The 18,846-nt window shown below is 36.1% G+C and overlaps 1 protein-coding gene and 1 long non-coding RNA gene across 3 annotated transcripts in view; one reads left to right on the forward strand and one right to left on the reverse strand.

Moving 5' to 3' along the window:
• LOC135777735 (ADP-ribosyl cyclase/cyclic ADP-ribose hydrolase 1-like) overlaps positions 1 to 18,846 on the reverse strand; it is an 81,384-nt gene that overhangs the window by 42,476 nt on the left and 20,062 nt on the right. The window lies entirely within an intron of this gene.
• Positions 552 to 3,962, forward strand: LOC135777785 (uncharacterized). Its single transcript, XR_010544335.2, has 5 exons — positions 552 to 852; positions 2,384 to 2,440; positions 2,582 to 2,642; positions 2,930 to 2,991; positions 3,151 to 3,962. It is a non-coding gene; the product is annotated as an uncharacterized lncRNA (long non-coding RNA).

The following is an 18,846-nucleotide window of genomic DNA, read 5'->3' on the forward strand; positions in this document are numbered from 1 at the left end:
ACTCATCTACAGGTTTCACCCCCTTCAAGTGTGTTCTAGGATACCAACCTCCCATGTTCCCTTGGTCTGGTGAACCAAGGGAAAGGGTGTGGGACAGCACTCATGTGAGGCTACAGAGGGCGATCAGAGCCCAGAAGATTCAGGCAGATCGCAGGAGGCGTCCCCACCACAACTACAATACCTTGTGGACTGGGAGGGCTTTGGTCCTGAAGAAAGATCCTGGGTAGCTGCCAAGGACATTCTGGATCCATCTTTGACCTGGGACTTCCACCATGCACATCCCGATTGTCCAGCACCACGACCAAGGGGGCGTCCACGAAGAACACCGGGAGGTGTTCTTGGGGGGGGATTCTGTTACACCCGCTACCCATTCATCCAACACCCAGAGGGCGCCATCGCCTGATTACTGACTTTGCTCTTCCTCTCTCTCCACTTCCTGTTGATATCTGTTATAAGCCCAAGGTTAATGCCAAAATGTTGTGAAGTATTGCCAGCTCATCCCTGTCTCTACCAAGCGTTTTCTCTACTCATTGTTTGTTTGCCACATGTACACTGTTAGATGTCGCTGTAGATTTAGCAGCACTGTACTGTAAAAATCCACAGTACTATACTGTATGTGTACATTACAGTACAGTACTGCAGTTCATAATGCATTCTGGGTAAATTTGTTTGAGCGGGAAAATGTTACAGTATATTTTGGTCTTGATGTAACCTTGCTGTAGCCATTGCTGTAATGTGCCAGGTGTACTTGCAATAATCAGAGAAAGTGCGCCAACGTCAAATCACACAGAGGGAGAGAGAGCACAACTCCTGGCTGCAGCTGAAGGAGGACGATTGATTTCTGTCAGTTCGGTAAGTTTGAAATATTTCTGTTTCATGAAAACTTAATTTTTAGTTTAAGAATGTTGTCAATAGTTTGTCACAATATTGTTTTAAACGTGCAATGAGAGAGAAAAACGGTCGCCAACAAAGTTTTAATCTCCCTCAGAAAGTAAGCTAACGTTACACACAGATGTCTACCGCTGCTTTAACTCGCTTTACACCTTTTTTTAATGAATATAGGGTTGTTTTAACTAAATTATGACGGTTTGGTGAGTTTATATTGTGTTGAAAGTGTGGTGACAATGAAACTATTTTTAACGAAATGGACAAAGACAACCCGCCAGCGCGGTCTTGCGGTCCCAGCATAATGGTCGTTTATCTCGGCGTTTCATCCGTTCAGTTAGCGTCAGAGAAAAGTATTAAGTTCGACTGTTTGGCAAGGCTGACTCGTGGTTGTAAACAGATAGGACTTGACACGCCGTACACATCATACTGTAGTACCGCAGTCCTCCTCCACAGAAGTGAAACAAGAAACCTCATATTTAACTGGATACATGCATCGAACTCATCGCAGCTTTAACTTCGACCAAATATAATTCAGACCTGGGCTCATCTTAATATCAGATGAACGAAAGGGATTGCCGCGCTTATTGTTGTTGTTATTATATTACGGTGTATCAACAAAAGCAGAGAATATCTTCTCTTAAGCGTTTTACACGCCCAGTAAGTTGTCCAATACATTTTTATGGCATATTGTTTCCACCACTTCAGATGCATTACACGCTGTATATATACGTTTCCAAAACGCATCAAATCAATGCACGAAAAGAGAATGGGCTCCGCATTTACGTACCTTTGTCTTCTCGTCTCTGTCATCTGATTCTTCAACTCTGGATGTAAAATAGTCCATTATAACATCGTGTAGGAAACTGGCATCACCAGGATTGCTCAGATTTAGGCGATCATGTTTATCTTTAAAGTGAGCAGCTAGCTACTAACTTGTTAAAAATCTTTGCGTGAAATAGTGTTACACCGCAGCCGTCCGGGTAAAACATTAAAGGGACAGTCTTTTTACCTTGTCACTATAAATCGCTATTTTCTGCACTAAACGAGACATTTTCAGAGATTTTCTGTAGACAAGATGTTATAGAATAATAATTAGAAAAGACTTATTTAGATATTTATATATAATATAACAACTAATATATATAATATATATATATATATATATATATATATATATATATAATATATATTTGTTTTACAACTGACTTAAAACTTACAGTAATGTTTTATTTGTTAGCATAGCATGATATTAGATTTAAACACTTAATACATTTTTAAATCAATCACTTTGTCTCTGCACAATGAACCTTATCAAATATTATTAATGTTGTAAAATATATTGTTCATTGTTAGTTCATATTAGCTAAGGCATTACCAAATGTTAAGGAATAAACTCTTATAGTAAAGTGTTACTAAGTTTTCTTTTACCATTTCCTTTACAATGTCTACTTATTTCTATGGCTAACAGATTTTGTAACATTTGTCTTTTTTACAGTCTTACCATTGCTTGTAAGTCGGATTGGGTAAGATGGATCATCTTTAAAGGCACCAGGCAAGTACATGATGTACAGTTACAAGTCATGTATTTTTTTGACTGCAATATTAAATGCTTTCACGTCACATGTAAAAGTACACAGGAATGTGCTGATCACTTTTTATTTGTAGTTTACATCAGTGTCATTGCACTTTTCAGGAGTTAAGGCAGATGTGGAGGCACACGGGTGACACCAGACACACACCAAGCACATTGTTCGGTAAGTTTGCACTTTACCACTACAGTTTCTTTAAATACCCATGTATACACTCATTCACAATTCCCACACACAACACTGTAACACGACCATACACAACATGTACACAATTGTCTTAGTTTGCCATGTAGAAATATACAAACAGAAATATTCAGACTTTGGTTATAAGAAATTTAATTTAATAATTGTATTTATTTAGCAGAGGTGTCCCTGGACTTTATTGACAAAAGATTTTGTTTTCAGAATAAAAAGTTGTGTCCAAATCAGTAACAATTGTACTTTCTGTTCAGGACATTCAATCATGACATGATCCATGTGGATGCTGTCCATTGAGGAAAGAGTTTGTTCAGCGGTAAGTGAATCTTCTGTATTTTTATGTAATTAGGTGTGGAACAGTAGAATAAGAGCAAAAGGTTTCAGAATAGGGGTAAATTCAAGGCTGAGTTTAATTTTTTAAGAATCTTTTTCTATCTTATATTTGTTGACTTAATGTTTATGACATTTCTAACAGGTTTCTGGATAGAATTAATTCCAAAGATGGGAAAAAGTGCACATCCAGACAAGGAGCTAGCAAAAAGACAAGGAACTTGGTGCAGAGAAAAGCTGTGGCCATTAACCCCCATGTGAACAGCTTCATGCAGTCCCTGATTGAGTTCGAATGGACGACTTCAAAGTAAAGGCCACTGTGGTCTGTCTGCCACAGTTTAATGCATTTATTTTTAGTGTTAAATGAAATTCAAGTAGAATATTTAAAACTATGGGCCAGTGTTCTTTTTACCACAGTGAAATGTTACCTTTTAGTCGATGATGGACTTTAAACTGAAAACTTCAAACTATGGAACAGTGTTCTATTTGCCAGAGTTAAATATGTTACAGCAGGGGTCTCCAAACTGGTTTATACTTGTTGATTTTATTTTATGTTACTTGATTATATGTTTATTATTGTTTAAAATCTTGTTTTAAATATGTTTTGTTTCGATTAAATGTTTTTTAAATAAAATTTTGATACAAACATTGCTTGGATTGCCTTTTAATTCATTATGTCATGTCAAGGATAGCATTTTTACCATATTAATAACTATAGATTTAAACCTAAATCTCTAGCTATTTTATATAATATTATTGTATTAACTGTAATAAGTAATAAATAGTATTTATGGGTCAATATAGACATTACAGTAAATTACTGTAAAAATAGACTACTGTAATAAAATATTGTAAAATTACAGTACAGTACTGCTTTGTAACTATACAGTACTAGTTTGTGTACTGTAAAATGGTATTACAGTACAGTACTGTAAAACCAAAATACAGTAACTTACTGGCAACCGTGCTGCCAGTACCGTACTGTAAAAATACAGGGAAATCGTTAACAGTGTATGATTTATTGCCTGTTTTTGACCTTGTATTTTGGATTACGATTTGGAACTGTTTGCTGTTCAGATTTCCTGCCTGTTATTGAACTACTGCCTGAACATTGGATTATGATTCTCTGCCTTGCCCTTATCTGTACCTCTGCTGATAAATAAATATCTATGCATATGGATTCAATTACTCCACCAAGTCAGTCTCCATTACAATAGGGCACATACAAACTAAATGATCTCCAAAATATAATTTTTCTAATAAAAACATTTCAATTGTATGTATAGATTATAAAAAGAGAAACCAGTCTGTGCTTATTTGGTCTTAAAGAGACAGTAACCTCAATTAACCTACTTAAGTCTGTGTCATTAATGTTAATCAAACAACCCAAGAGAAAATCTCTTCTGTAGCTCTAATAATAATAATAATATATTTAATTTATACAATAAAGACAGTATTATGATTCATTTAATTTGACTGTACCTAGTGCTAATTTCAGACCTTATTAATGTGCAACTTTGTTTTTTATTTTTATAAATGTTTGATCCGTGCCTCAAAAACTGTAATGTAATCCGTCACAGCCCTAGTGAAGTTAGTACACAGTCATAGCCATAAATGCAATGGTACTAATAATTGGCATAATTTCTTTCAGTGTTTCGGTTTTTGGCCTTGGTTTCCTCTTTTTCGGTTTCGGTCAAGAATTTTCATTTCGGTGCATCCCTTAGGCCTGGCAAACTCGATTCCTTTTAAGGATCCGGGTTTTTGTGAGTCCCTCACTAAATTGATCCGGGTTGTGTGGGTCAATTGAGTCAGTATTGCTTAATCGCCAAGGAAACTCAGTACAGATCCACTTGAAACCAGCAGGCCTCTCGAGTTTGCAATGTTTCCGGCTCTGAGTGAGAATCTCGGGTCAGTTCTACCGCAGATCAGCCAGTTACGAGTGGATCTGTAGAGCGAGCGAAGTCTCATAAATAATGTTGAAAGAGGTTTGTGTGTGTGGTGGCGCTGTTTATGGTTTTACATTGAATTGTAGTAGGACTCAACTGATCTGGTTTAATGATACTAGAGACTCGGGACTTATGAGTTAATTTAAAGATCCGGGGAAAGATCCGAGGTCTAGGATCCCTACCTGAGACATTAACAGAACATTCCCACATGGTACTATTTTTGCCATATCATAACGTTCCCGATATGACTTAAGGGGGACTTCCCATATTGTTTATCCTGTGGTCACATGGCAACATTACAAAGAGGACATTTTGAACATTAATAGAATGTTCCCAGATGGTCCTCTGTTGGTCATTTAATAATGTTCCTGTTATCACTAGAAGGAGAAAATATGAAATAACACTTAGAACATTTAATTTTTATAGGCAGTAAATACAAAAGATAAAGTAGATAAATAAATTATTTCAGATTAAAGAAATAAATGAGTGATTCAGTCTGCTCTATCGTACATCAAAGACAAAGGCTCCGTTCACACGGTACCATAATACGGTTGTCAAACCCGTATTTGAGTCCTTAAGACGGTTCCGTTCACACACAGTTCGGTTATTTACAAGTTTGACAACTGCATTCTATGACCAACCTCACACCCTAACTTTTCGGGTTACACAACCGTATTTACAGAGAAACTGTGGCGTGTAAACGGAATCGCACTGGACAACCAGTTGTCTGTCACATCATTAGTTTCTCTCTGAGTTAAGATAACGTTACAGTGCATGAAAATGACTGCAAACTACGCAGCAGAAATGCTCCATAACGTTAATATGATATTATATTACCTTCATAGACGCCACAGAACATATTATATTACCCATAGAATCGCGTGCAGCCCAGTAAGCGAGATATAATGGGGCGGTTTCCCGAACAGGGATTAGACTAGTCCTAGACTAAAATAAATTTAAGAGGTGTCCAAACTGAAAACAACTTGCACTGACATATTTTAAAATACATCAGTGCCCTTTGTTTTGCTTCAAAATGCACACAAGTTATGTTTTAAGTAAGGCATGTTTGTTAAAACTAGTTATATTTCCTAATTAAACTAAGGTCTAGTCCTGACTTTAGCTAATCCCGGTCTGGGAAACCAACCCATAGAGTTTAAACCTTAAATGTGTACGATTAATATAATGTTAAGTGTATAATAAAAGGGATATAAAAATTAGCTGTTTATTAACTCATCTTTTATCTTTAGTGCAGCAATAAAGAAGATATTTTGCACAAAAAAAAACATCTGTGATTCATATAATCACAGCAAGGCAAAAGATGCATCACTTTGAGAGGTCAAAAAGCAGTTATATCCAATACAAAAGTAATCCTCATGACTCCTGGTGACATTTTGGCTGCTTCTGAAGCAAATCGGTCATTTTTTGCAGAATATTGAACGTTTTTAAAACATTATTAGCATCCATACAGAACCTTGGCAACATATAAAGTGCGCTTTCACGCTCCTGCTCTCTTGGTGGCGCTAAGAGGCTAGTTTTGCCTGTGGTTGCCAAACCATACTCTCTGCGCCACCTCTGAGCGGAAGCGCACTTCCTATTTCCCTATTTGGCTGCGTTAATAATGCTGTTAATAAAGTTCAACTTCTTGCAAAAACAGATCGTCATTATGATTACTTTTGTATTGAATATATCTGCTTTGGTAAAACGTGCAGTTGCTGACACTTATTTTATCTTCATTCATTTTGGAAATTAAAACATTAAATATAGAACCACCCTTGCTTATTTTTTCTGCACAATGGTAAGCGTTACATAAGCCAGTTGTTTTTTTTAATTTTATAAATAAAGTTTTGCCTATTGCATAAATAATACTTTCTTTTTTATTTTTACGTCCGTCCCTATGGTTACAGACACCACGTGCAACTAGCATACGGGTTTGAGGTCGATTGCTCGTTCTTAGTGGCAGTGTTCTATTTGTGTCTTTAATTTGCTGTGTGAACAGGACACATCTAGACTCACAGGCCCTGTCCCAAATGGCACACTCCGGACTTGTGGTCCTCCTCGGAGTCCACACTTTTCATAGAGTGCAGACATTAGGGACCCTTGATGCAAGTCCACGTGGGTGCACCGGAGTCGTATTTTGGGACAGACTCGAGCATCACGCCGGAAATAGGAAGAAATGTTGCCGTCAGTGTGAACTCATCCCTTCCGTCGTCTGATTGCTCTTTCACAAGGACTTCTGGGTTGGTAAAGTGCGCGAAGCCTGCTGCAGTGCGGGCTTCGTCGGAGACCGCATCAAGGGTTCAAAGGGGGCGCTGATGAGCACACTTTAAAGCATAAAAATGACAGATGGGACACAATACGGCCCCGTAGACTAAGCGAGCACACTCAGTTTAAGGCCACGAGACCGAAAGTCCACATGAAGTGTGCCATTTGGAACAGGGCCACACCTGTTAGTAAATACGGTTGTCACCCCGATATTTTGCAGTGTGAACGCACCCAAAGAGTATTTAAATAAGACTTTACATTAAATTGTGTTAAAGCTCCACTGTGTAAGATCTACTCCCATCTAGCGGTGAAAGTCTATATGACAAGCAACTGAATAATACTTTCTAGCCCCCCCATTCGGAACGCGTTTTAACTCGTACGGTGGCCCGGCCGTGTCATGCCAAGGTTAACATGGCTTCCAGTAGCTACAAAGCAAAAGCAATGAGAAAAAAATGAACAATTTGCAATGTCCTTTGCCTGTGATCCATCAAAGCACACAGATTTATGTTTAACATGAAAAAAGTCTTATTGTCATGATATGTCCGCTTAAAATCACATACAAAAAGCAACCATGACGGGTTTAAATGGACGCGAATTAATATTATGTCAAAGTACAATGCTTATGTTTTAAGTAAACGTTACATGTCCGTGTATATGTAAGAGCTTTCTCTCATATTGGTGAAAAAAGATCGCGCAACTTTCACACGCTTGTAAAATGAAACGAAAGACGCGCAGAGCAGACGCTTTTATCAATGAAAGGCTAAAAATAGCGCTGTCACCGTGTGTTTGTGCTAGAGGTCAGAAAAGATGAAAAACATTTATCTCAGTACCTCAGATTACATAAATGGGCGGAGAGACGGCGTGTGTCTGTTTGAACACATGAAACCACATGCATGTTTACACTAACAAGTGTTATGCATAATCATGCTAAAGTTATCCAAGGAACTATAAAACTTCAAGTTTACAACATGGACTGTATCGATGTAAACGAATATGCTGAATTATCTGTGGAGAAGATAGAAAGTGCAACTTCAGTGTCCCTTGAGCTCCCTCTTGGAAAACTAACTCCAATAGTGACTTTGGTCTTGATGTTTTTCCTGTCACGTTGTCGTTTAAAATCCCCGTTTCGCATCCTTGGCGATTTGTTTTAATGTCCTCGAGAATATGTCTTCAACAGGCTTTCAAATCAAAGCATTAGATCGCAGGTTCATCACGGTGTGCGGTTGTTGTAAAATCCGAAGGATTCAGCTACGCAACGCAGGTCACAGGCTGGATACGTCATCAAGCCTGGTTTATTTAAATCAACTGAGCATTACATTCGCAAGTCATACGCATATTACATCAATTTACAATTAACTAAGAATAATTGTCAGCTTTATAATTGTTAATATTCTGAATTAAGACTGTCTTGATGACGTATACCGCCTACACATGCAACCTCCGAAGGCTTCAGCTATCGGACAGCATGAGTGTAGAGTGAAAGCGCGAAAGGCGGAGCTTGAATTTCAGGAATGTCCCTCGTCGGCGAATGTATTTCAAAGATGGAGGCACAACATGGATTCAGCCAGAGAGCGCTTCGACGGTATGCATTTTAAATAGCAGATTCTACACTTACGAGAATACTTTCATTAGTGGGTGGGAAGTAATTACACATGAATGAGCACATACTTTTGAAAGAAAACATGGGTTTTTGTTAAGAATTAACTCAATAAAGTACACAGTACACTCAAAAAATGGGTTTTGTAGCACTGTTCATTATACACAAATATATTTAGTTACATTAACACATACACATTTATTTTTAAGACAAAATACAAGTGTAATGTGTTATGCTAAATCAATTTGTTATTCACTCTGGTTTACCTAAATACCTATCTTTAAACTAAAGTAATTGGTTTACTTTGCGATAGAGAGTAGACCTATTATCAGGTTCATATTCCGGAACAGAGGGGGCGGTAATGCTCCATTAAGCTGGTTACCAACCGCTGGTAAAAAAGAAAGAAGAAGAAGAAGAAGAATTTTTTTCAAACTAAAGGATGTGACGTCATTTTAACGACTTCCACGAAGACGGCGAGCAGGTGATGGTGTGGTAAGTAAACTAAATACGTTTATTTTTCAATCCATCTTAAAACATTGTTGAGGCAACTTTATTTTATGTTTAAGGCGATGGTGTTTGTTTTTGATGGTGATGATTTCACGTCATTTGTGCAGCAGTGAGGTAAAGTGTGTGATTTGTGCGTTTCAAATGTAATGGAGTGCTTCACGCGATCTGTTGTGTGACGTGTTTAAACCGTATTAAACGTGATGTACTCGTGTTTAAACAGTATTAAACGTGTTGTTCAATTTCGGCCATTATTAGTGTTTTATGATAGCAGCAGTGTTGTAAACTGCGTGATTTGTGCGTTTCAAAATGAACGGATTGCTTCACGTGTTCGTGGTGAGTTGAACTTCGATTTTCCGTCGTGTTCCGGTGGTAACGTTAGCCATTGAACTTGTTTTACTGGTGATAATAGTGCTTTTGAAACGTATTTTCCTGTGTTTAGTCAGAGCATTTTCTCAAGGGGTTCTTAAAGTTTATTTTTATTTGTTACTCTGAATGAATACTTTAAGTTATGTTGAAATGTAAAATTTGTGATCTAAAGTACTAAAACATGAAAGACTGCTGCACGTGCGTTGTGGTGGTTATCATAGATATCATAGTACATATTCTAATTGATATATTTAAGACATGATATGCTCTACTTGTTCATTTAAGTAGGAATTATGCTACAGATGTAATATTGCATGACGACAAAGGCCCACTTTCACTTGTAATTTGTGTGCATGGCATGCAGTGCACTGTCATCAGAAAAAGAATACTTTGCTGACATAAACAGTCACTTAAAGAAGAGTAAAACGGTATTTTGCATGTTATCAGGTTGTGTTTTCCAATCAAATGTCAATGGGACTTCTATATCACACAAAAACAGAAAACACAACCAGTGAGTGATTTTAAGCCTGGTGTAGTTTCCATTGCTGAAGTATTACAGGAGGTCAAACGTTTTTATGGTGATGAGGCAAGTGATGCTTTTGTTCATGACTGAAGCCAGATGTGTTTTATTAAAACAGATTATTTAAACTAGAGCATATCACACATTTTTTTAGGTAAACTGCATTGTATGTTAAAGTCTGTCAGTGCCTATTTTAGTTAGCTAGCTGATGATTGATTATCCATTGCTTGAGTTATATGGTTGGTGCTTTGTTTGGTGACTTTGAAAAGACAAGTCCACGCATACTGTATTGTAAAATATGCTTTTATTTTGTTAAATGGACAATTCATAAGTTAATGTTTTTTTAAACCATACTTACAATTGATTTAAAAAAAATAATTAACTAAATTTTACTTGTTTCCACAGTCATACCACAATGACTTCTCCAGTCTGGCTAAAAGTTACAAAAGGTGATCCTTCAGTATGCCATTCCTACTTCAGTGAGTGACCTGTCAAAGGAAATAGAAAAACAATGTAATCTACAAGGACATTTAAGGCTGCAGTTCATGGATTCTGACTTGGGCAATTAGTTTTTAAATCTCATGTACACATCTGAAATTCAAGACAAAAGTACACTAAAGGTGGTATTCCTGACAACACCAAGTGATTGTGACAACTTGCCCCCACCACAACTGAACAGTTCTCAAAAGGAGTACCTGCTCATCACCAGCTCTTTCACTTTCATCCTGTGACACAGTCATTTTGTCAACCCAATCTACATCATTAAGCTCTGACTGTGTTGCAAAAGTGTGTCTTGCCAAATATATAACAAAACTGAGAAAAATTGGCTGTAATAAAGTGAAATTAAATTTACTCAAGCCCAAACCAGCTGGAATTTCCAGTGCTGTTTACCATATATATATATAAAAAAAACATGCAATGCTGAGGTGAACTACTGCCCTTACCATCCACAAACGGAGACATCTAAAACACTGGAAGTAGTCAGTTTAATACTTCTGTCTGAAATTAAAAAGAACAATAAGAAAACATTATGAATGCTAATGGACAAGACCTTTTCTATCAGGAGACATGAGGTTGTCAAGGAATCGCCTTCAATAGCAGATTTCAAAACTAGATGGCCTGCTCTTTTCAGAAGGGAAGAGGTGAGTGAAAAGTTTTTGAGTCATTTATGTTTAACTTTATTGGTTTTGTGGTAACAATAATTTATTTTATTTTGTAGATTTGTGCACAGTTTAAAAGAATCACAACAGCCACATTGGTGTCTACATACTTGGCGAAGATGAATCCATATTCTGCAAAGCTTATAAGGATCTATGCAAAACGAGGAGTCGTCAATGGACAGAGAATTAAAAACCTGCTGGTCTCCACAACACGGGTATGATGAACTGCACTCATTAAAACCTTATAATAAAACTTCTTTTTGCACTGGTGAAATTGGAATTAGAAAGTTTCTGGAACTTGTAAAAAAAGAAACATAGGTACAGTTTAAAGTGTCCCTTTTTGTTGTTGTTTTCCACTTGCATGCTGTATTTTGCATAATAATCTAAAAATAAAGGTAAATGTTTACCTGATATTGTGAATGCTACAATTAATAAAATTTTGATATTTTCATATTTAGACTGACAACATTGATCAGACTCGGATCTTTCTTTGTCTACCTGAATGAAGACCCGACCAGTCTAATTAAAGAGTATTTGGTAAGTATATGTGCATATATATACTTTGCTGTATTATCAAGGAATTGAAATGTTGTGGTATCCCAGGTGAAAAAGTAGTACACTTCCATATTGTACTTACAGTGCTCTATTTTAAACTAATTTATACTTGGTATACTAAAATTTATTCTTTAGTACTTTTTAAGATGTTCTTAAGATTATCTAAGTGTACTTATTTGTGCTGTTTTGAGACAACATGATTATGAACTAAAATGTGCTTTGAATATACTATCTCTGTATTAAAAATGTATTTAGTTAAAACTTGTAAACTTGAACCCAACTTTCATACAAAGATGGGTTCAAGTTTACTACGAGTGGTACTTAAATACATTTTTAAAATAGATTTTTAGAACATTTTAGTTCATATTCATGGTGTCTCAATAATAGAACAGGGAAGTACAATTATACCTTGTTCACACTGTCAGTCTAAATATGATTTTGGTGCATATTCGAATCCATCAATTCCAATTCAATCACATTTAGAACGTGTGAACGGCCAAAAACCACATGAAATCAGTGTTTTTTCAAATCTTTTTCGGGCTACATCCATGGGTGGTTTAAAATCCTTTTCAAATCGCATTTCTGGAAATCCAAGTCAGTCTGACCGCTCTGATCGCATTTGTGTAGCTTTTCAGTTATGTCATGCTGTTGCGTCACATAAAACGTAAACACGTCAGATGTTGAGGCAGATTGTCGTGCCAACGCAACGTCATTGCCATAGAAACATTGCAGATAATCCAGAAAACGGCAGAACGCTACAGGACGAACAGTTGTGATCCACAATATGGACAATGAGTTTGTCAAATCGGATATGCCCTAAAATCTGATTTAGACTGACATTGTGAACAATGTACAAGATGTTTAAGATTATCTTAATTAGTACAAAAGAAGAATTTTTAGTATACTACGTACAGAATTAGTGCATGAAAATAGAGCACTTTAAGTACATTATGGACGTGTACTTTTTCACCTGGGATAACTTTTTATTTTATCTCATCTCCACTCATGGTATTTCAAACCTAGTAGTTTCTTTCTAATGCAGAAAACAAGATATTTTAAATAATGTTGGTAAGCAAACAATACTTGCCCTATTTTACTTTTTGGCTGTTGTACATTTTGGAATATGAGACCGTTCTTAAAATACTTCAGTTTTACAGAATCAAGTGATGTGTTGGTTTTGAATAACATTAAATGGTAAATGAGATTTTTCAGAACTTATTAATAAACATAAAATAATTTTATCATTGTCATTCTCACCTGCAGGATACAGATGCACCCAGTACCCAGGAGGCGATCCAGAAGATGGTGATGGGAGTGCTTGTTGTAAAAATGTATGGTTCAGACATCGACGACAGCCCAGCAGATGTTGGAGTGTTATTAAACGGATTAAGAGTTCTCGGACCTCAACAACATTGTGTATGCGACAACCATGCTGATGGGACTGAAATATGAACTGAACTTGAGCTACTTTCCTGAATTCAGGTACACTTTTGAAGTATTGCAGTTGTTGTTTCTGGAGCTAGATGGGAAGTAACTATCTCATAAAGTTCAGACGCTGAAGACCAAGCCTTTTGCAGATGTTTTGAGAAAGGAATGTTTTAATATTTCATATGTAAATGCCATGTTTTTGAAATGGCAGTACAATAATATTCAGGAAGTAAGCAGTGTCGTCAATTTATTTTGATAGTTTTGCAGTGTGTTTCTATTTAATTAGATTAATGTAGAGTTGTTTAAAGCTTTGGCTGTACGTAAATGGTCCTGCATCTAATTTGTCATGGAATGTTAACGTTTATAATGTTTTTACAGTACCATTTAACTTAAAATTATACCAAAGTTGTTGAAAAATCTTTGGAAGTCGCATGTGCCAGCTCTCTGAATGGAGAGCAACCTATTTTGTCAGTTAGCATTACAGTTGTGTAATAATGTTGTTTAATTATACGTATCCGGGGGCTTGAAAAAACTGCCTGAATGGTGCTTCGTGCATTTCATTTGTCAGTAAGTGTAAAAAATTTTAATGTTATAAGGTTACATTGTAATATCCAAAGTCTTTGAAAAACTTTGCAAGTTTTTCAAGTTGATGAGTGCATCTCATTTGTCGGTATATCCTTTACGGTATCTGTAGTTTAAGTGCAATAAACATGGCTTGAAGAACTGGTGTCTGAGAATCTTTTATGAATAAAATGAATGTTATATAGAGTTTATTAAAAAAAGTATATTTTGTGTGTGATTTAACTTGAAATAGAAATTGTTGTGTTAAAGTAAATAAAAGTAATTGGATGGAACCACTGTCCACAATGTAAATGAGTTGTATGAATAAACTACTCTTGATTTGGACAAGCAAAAAATATTTGATTAGTTTGTACAAGTTAAACACATGTTCAGAAAACGTAACAATCTTAATTTATGGATAAGTAACTAAGATAATTTTGTTAAACATTACCACTTCACATTAGTTATTTATTATTCAATTGTGTTGCTGCAACAAAAGAATTTGGCATTGACTGAAAACAACCCTTAAATGTTAATAAAAACTAACTGGGTTGTGTGGAACCACTGTCCACAATAAAATTGTGTTCGTTTAAAGTATCATTTTTTTGAGTGTAGAGCTTTAACAAGCAGAAAAATACTAGTAAATAATACTAATATGTATTAGGTTGTACTCTCCGAATATGATGATGTAGATTGCAATGCATCTTGGAAACAGTAGTTAGTTATCAGCAACAGCGTTCAATCCGCTTTATGAAAAGGACTACCTTTCCCATAATGCCACACCTTACAAGGGGACCCGGAAGTCGCATGAAATTCAAACTGCCACACTTGACGACGCGTGATCTTTGTTTTGTCTTTATATAATACTGTAAGGTAAGTTAAGATACTTTTCTTTTTAAATCTACGTAGATTTCACTCGTTGTTCTACAGCGAGCTACATTAATGTTTTTTCTGTTTATTTGCTTTTCTTTTCTGTGATGTTTTTTATTTGTATGTTAGGCTATAAGTGCTAGTATTATATGCTTAGTTGCCATTTAAAGTATAACAATAAGGCTTACAGTGAGCGAAACAATATGCATAAAGAGGATGTTAAAGAAATCTATAAGATGTTCGATCTTCACAAAATAAATTAATGCTCAGCCCACAAAGAAGCCAACCGAAGATCATATGTTTTCTGCACTTTTTGGAAATGCTTTTGTAAAGGAATTTAATACCTAAGAGTCATAAATTAGTGTTTGTCTTACTCTTTATTTTACTTTTTTTTTACAATAAAAATGTAATCATGTTTGTGTTTTGTTTGCAGAAGTCAAAATCTGAAGAAGTGTATCTTCCTGCAATCTGCGTAAAGAATGATGTTTAAGTTTAAGACACTTTATTTAAAAAACTTAACAGTTATGTTCATTATTTATCTTTGTGCAATTTGATTTGAATTACAATATTGAATGTATTGAATTTGTTAAGTTTTGTATGGGTTATATTCTTGTATGGGTTAATTTGCCTAATATAAGTATTAGATACAAAAGCACATGTGTTTTGGCTTGAAAGTGACAGAATGTTTAAAAAATGTTTTAAAATGTTAAAGTACTGGATCTTGCATTGTTTGAAATTAGTGTTAATTTTGTCACTTAGTTTTAATTTAGTCTTGTCCTAATTTAATTTAATTTAGCCAAATGTCCTTTTTAGTTTTTGTTTTTGTCGACAAAAAATCTCATAATTTTAGTCTAGTTTTAGTCAAAAGACAACTCAATATATCTTAGTCAAGTTTTGGTTAAAACATTTTTGTCTTTTAATAAATAAATCATTTCTGAGATTATTTCTGATAACCATTTGGTCAAATAGTGTTTCACACATCTCAAATATTGGTTAAATGTCATAATCACCTGACAAAATACACTTGTTGAATGATTTTTGTTGAATCAGGGCTCCAGACTAATATTTGAGAGAGGTGCACTGGCACCACCGAGTTGTACCGCTGGTGGTGCTGGGCCTCAATTTGGTGGCAACAGTCTAGAGCTGAAGATCTTTGGCCGAACCCGACGGGAACCATCGGGACCCGCCGGTTCGGGCTTCATTTCTAACATTTTACACAGACTTGGGCCTGCGCTCCGGCTTTGCGTAGTAAATGAGCGGTCAAGTTCAATGCTGCTGGCAGGGCCGGATTAACCATACGGGCAACTGGGCAATTGCCCAGGGGCCCAAGACCTCTAGAGGGTCCAGGGCAGCAAGGGCACGAGCAAAATACTGTATCTGGTAATCTCCCGCTGGCCGCTTCATATTAAAACTGTCAACACGGGTTTTTGCGCTCTACAGAGAAACGCTGCGCTGCCTATGACTTTGAACGTGAGTTGAGAGCGGTTGATTGTCAGTCTCATGTGGACTGACCAATGAAGAGAGGGCCTCAAGTTAAGACCCTCTCCTCATTGGTCAGTCCGCATGAGGTGGGTCAAAGGTTCGCAGAGCGTACGTGACGCAAGGCGATGCTACAACAGAAAAAAAGAGACATGGAGAAGCCAAGTAGGAGCGCGAAGCCGAAATTAAAAAAGGAAAAGGACATCAGAAACGCAGAAAATGTAAAGTATAAACAGTGGTGTAGTCTACGTTATACGCAGGTATCTCCGCGATCCTATCGGCGTATCAAATCAAATTACTTTAGCGGCGCGAAAGTGACGGGCGAGATATATATATGACGGCCAAAAGTGGCCCGCCAGCAATATTTTCTGGCCCGTCGGATTATTTTGAAAAAAAAAAATTTGAATTTTTTTTTTTTATCAAATACTACTTTTATTTTACAATAACAGTTTACAAAAATGGCCACGTGTATCATTCCTTCATTTTTTTTTTTAAATCAAAACCAAAAAGAAAATAAAGAGAAACGACTTGTTTTTCTATTATTTATTTCCTGAACTAAAATCAAACGCCTTTTTTTCCGAATGTGCGCTCAGATCAAAAATAGAAAAATGAATGAAAACGGGTTCGGACAAATTTTAATTGAACACCTTAGCAGATATATACCAATGAAATAATTTAAAACAGATCAGGTACTAACAGATTACATTTAATTAAGGGTTTTAATAGCAACCATGCTTTCCTGTAGGTCTCATTCGCTTACAGTCCGACTTTTGAATTTGTTCATTATTATTTTTCGCGTATAACACACTGATAAATAATATGTATTAGATAAAAAAAATATTTGCATTAAATGCTGCACAAAACTCTTCCTCTAGCCCAGAGGTCTAGCCCAAAAATGCGTATAATAGCTACGTAATAGTTTAATCTTAACGGGCCGCTGTTTCTCGTTCTCTTTCTCTACCAGCGCATCCGCGATCATAACTATAATAATTGCAAAGGTATGAATTCATGAATCATTTGCAGATTTACCTTGCAAATCATGTCAATGCGTCACGCGTGAAGACATTAAACTCCTTGACATCGCAAATGACTGCAGGCTTTTAGAAACCACAACAAAATATGATACAAAATTAACTCTTTTACTGCAGTAATATTTTAACTAGTTCACTTTTAACGTAGATTTGAAAGGAAACAGTCCTGTGTCACTATTAAAAACATATGGTAAACGGGAGTCTCCATGCCTGGGCGCATAGCTGCAACTCCTTCTTCTCATCGTCTCATTCACTACTCTTTTTTTCTCTTCTGTTCTGTTACTTAACTTGGGGCTCGAGCCCGACCTTAAGGTCCGACCTGCCTTCGAGAACTGCAAGTCAAGTTCGTTTACCGTTAATTATTAAGACTAAATGGGCAGGCAAATTCGTTAAAAAATTAAAGTAATCCGCCAAAATATGGTTTTACATGTCTATTAAAATAAAGCCATTATTAATTTTCCTAACGCATAGTTCTTTGATCTTTGCATCCGTTTAATACGCTATACATTTGGCAAAGGAGCAATTTGTTTGAACAGCAACTCTGCAACCAACAATGGTTTCGGTTTATGCTGGTAAGAAATTTGACTGAGAGGCTTTGTCCTTTTTAATTTATTATTTATATTTCATTATTTTTTTCTCTGCTGACAGTACAATGTTAATATAATATTTATATTGGCACGAACACAATTTTGGTATAGCATTTATAATTGTTATAGGTTACTTCATCTCTCTCTTTTCTTTAGAGACATTTGAATGTGAGATTCTGGAAACGAGATCTAACGTTAAGTTTTGCGGAACCGTCAGGTCGGGAAATAAAGCAAGTGAACACAGAGTGTATTTTAAGCGGTTTACTGAATAGAATCTTGTGGGAGCTGGACAAAAAAAAACAGTCCAGCGCAGACCTCCATTAACCTTAGGTGTGTATGTGTGTGTCCCGTATAAATATTAATAAAAAAAGAAATAAAGTTCAAAAGTTGGACTGTAAGAGTCTTTCATGAGAGCATAAATACCTGTAATATGTTACCACTATAGTAGCCTACTTGGTCTGTTTAAAATGTTTTTATTGATATATTATGCCTGTAAAGGTGTTAAATAAAAAATTTGTCTAATCCAGTAATTCATTTTTTGATCTGAGCACACAATCAGAAAACCCGTGGTGGTTATTTTTTCATTTTTGTTTTTAATTTGAAAAAACGAATGATACACGGATCCATAACCATGTTTTTAGCTAACTTTTAATGCTGTCTTTCGTCTTTTAAATAGGAAATAAAGACAATGTTTCTTGACAAAAGATCAGATAGCCTATACTAGGCTAATTCAAAATAAGACACGTAAGTGTGGGAACAGCAGCTGGCCCGCCATCTACTGGCTAAAAAAAATATTGGCCCGCGGCCAAAGTTACTTGCCGACCCCTGATTTAAATCATCAGTCCAGTTTAATACTTTATCTGGAGGTAAGGATCCAAAATGCAATAAAATAAGCCAGTGTTTATGCCCTGATGGTTTTTAGCTGCCTTCAGTTCCTCTTCAGCATGTTTGCTTGTGCTATAGTGTTAAACT

This window comes from Paramisgurnus dabryanus, chromosome 22, assembly GCF_030506205.2.
Source record: "Paramisgurnus dabryanus chromosome 22, PD_genome_1.1, whole genome shotgun sequence".
Taxonomy (NCBI): Eukaryota; Metazoa; Chordata; class Actinopteri; order Cypriniformes; family Cobitidae; genus Paramisgurnus; species Paramisgurnus dabryanus.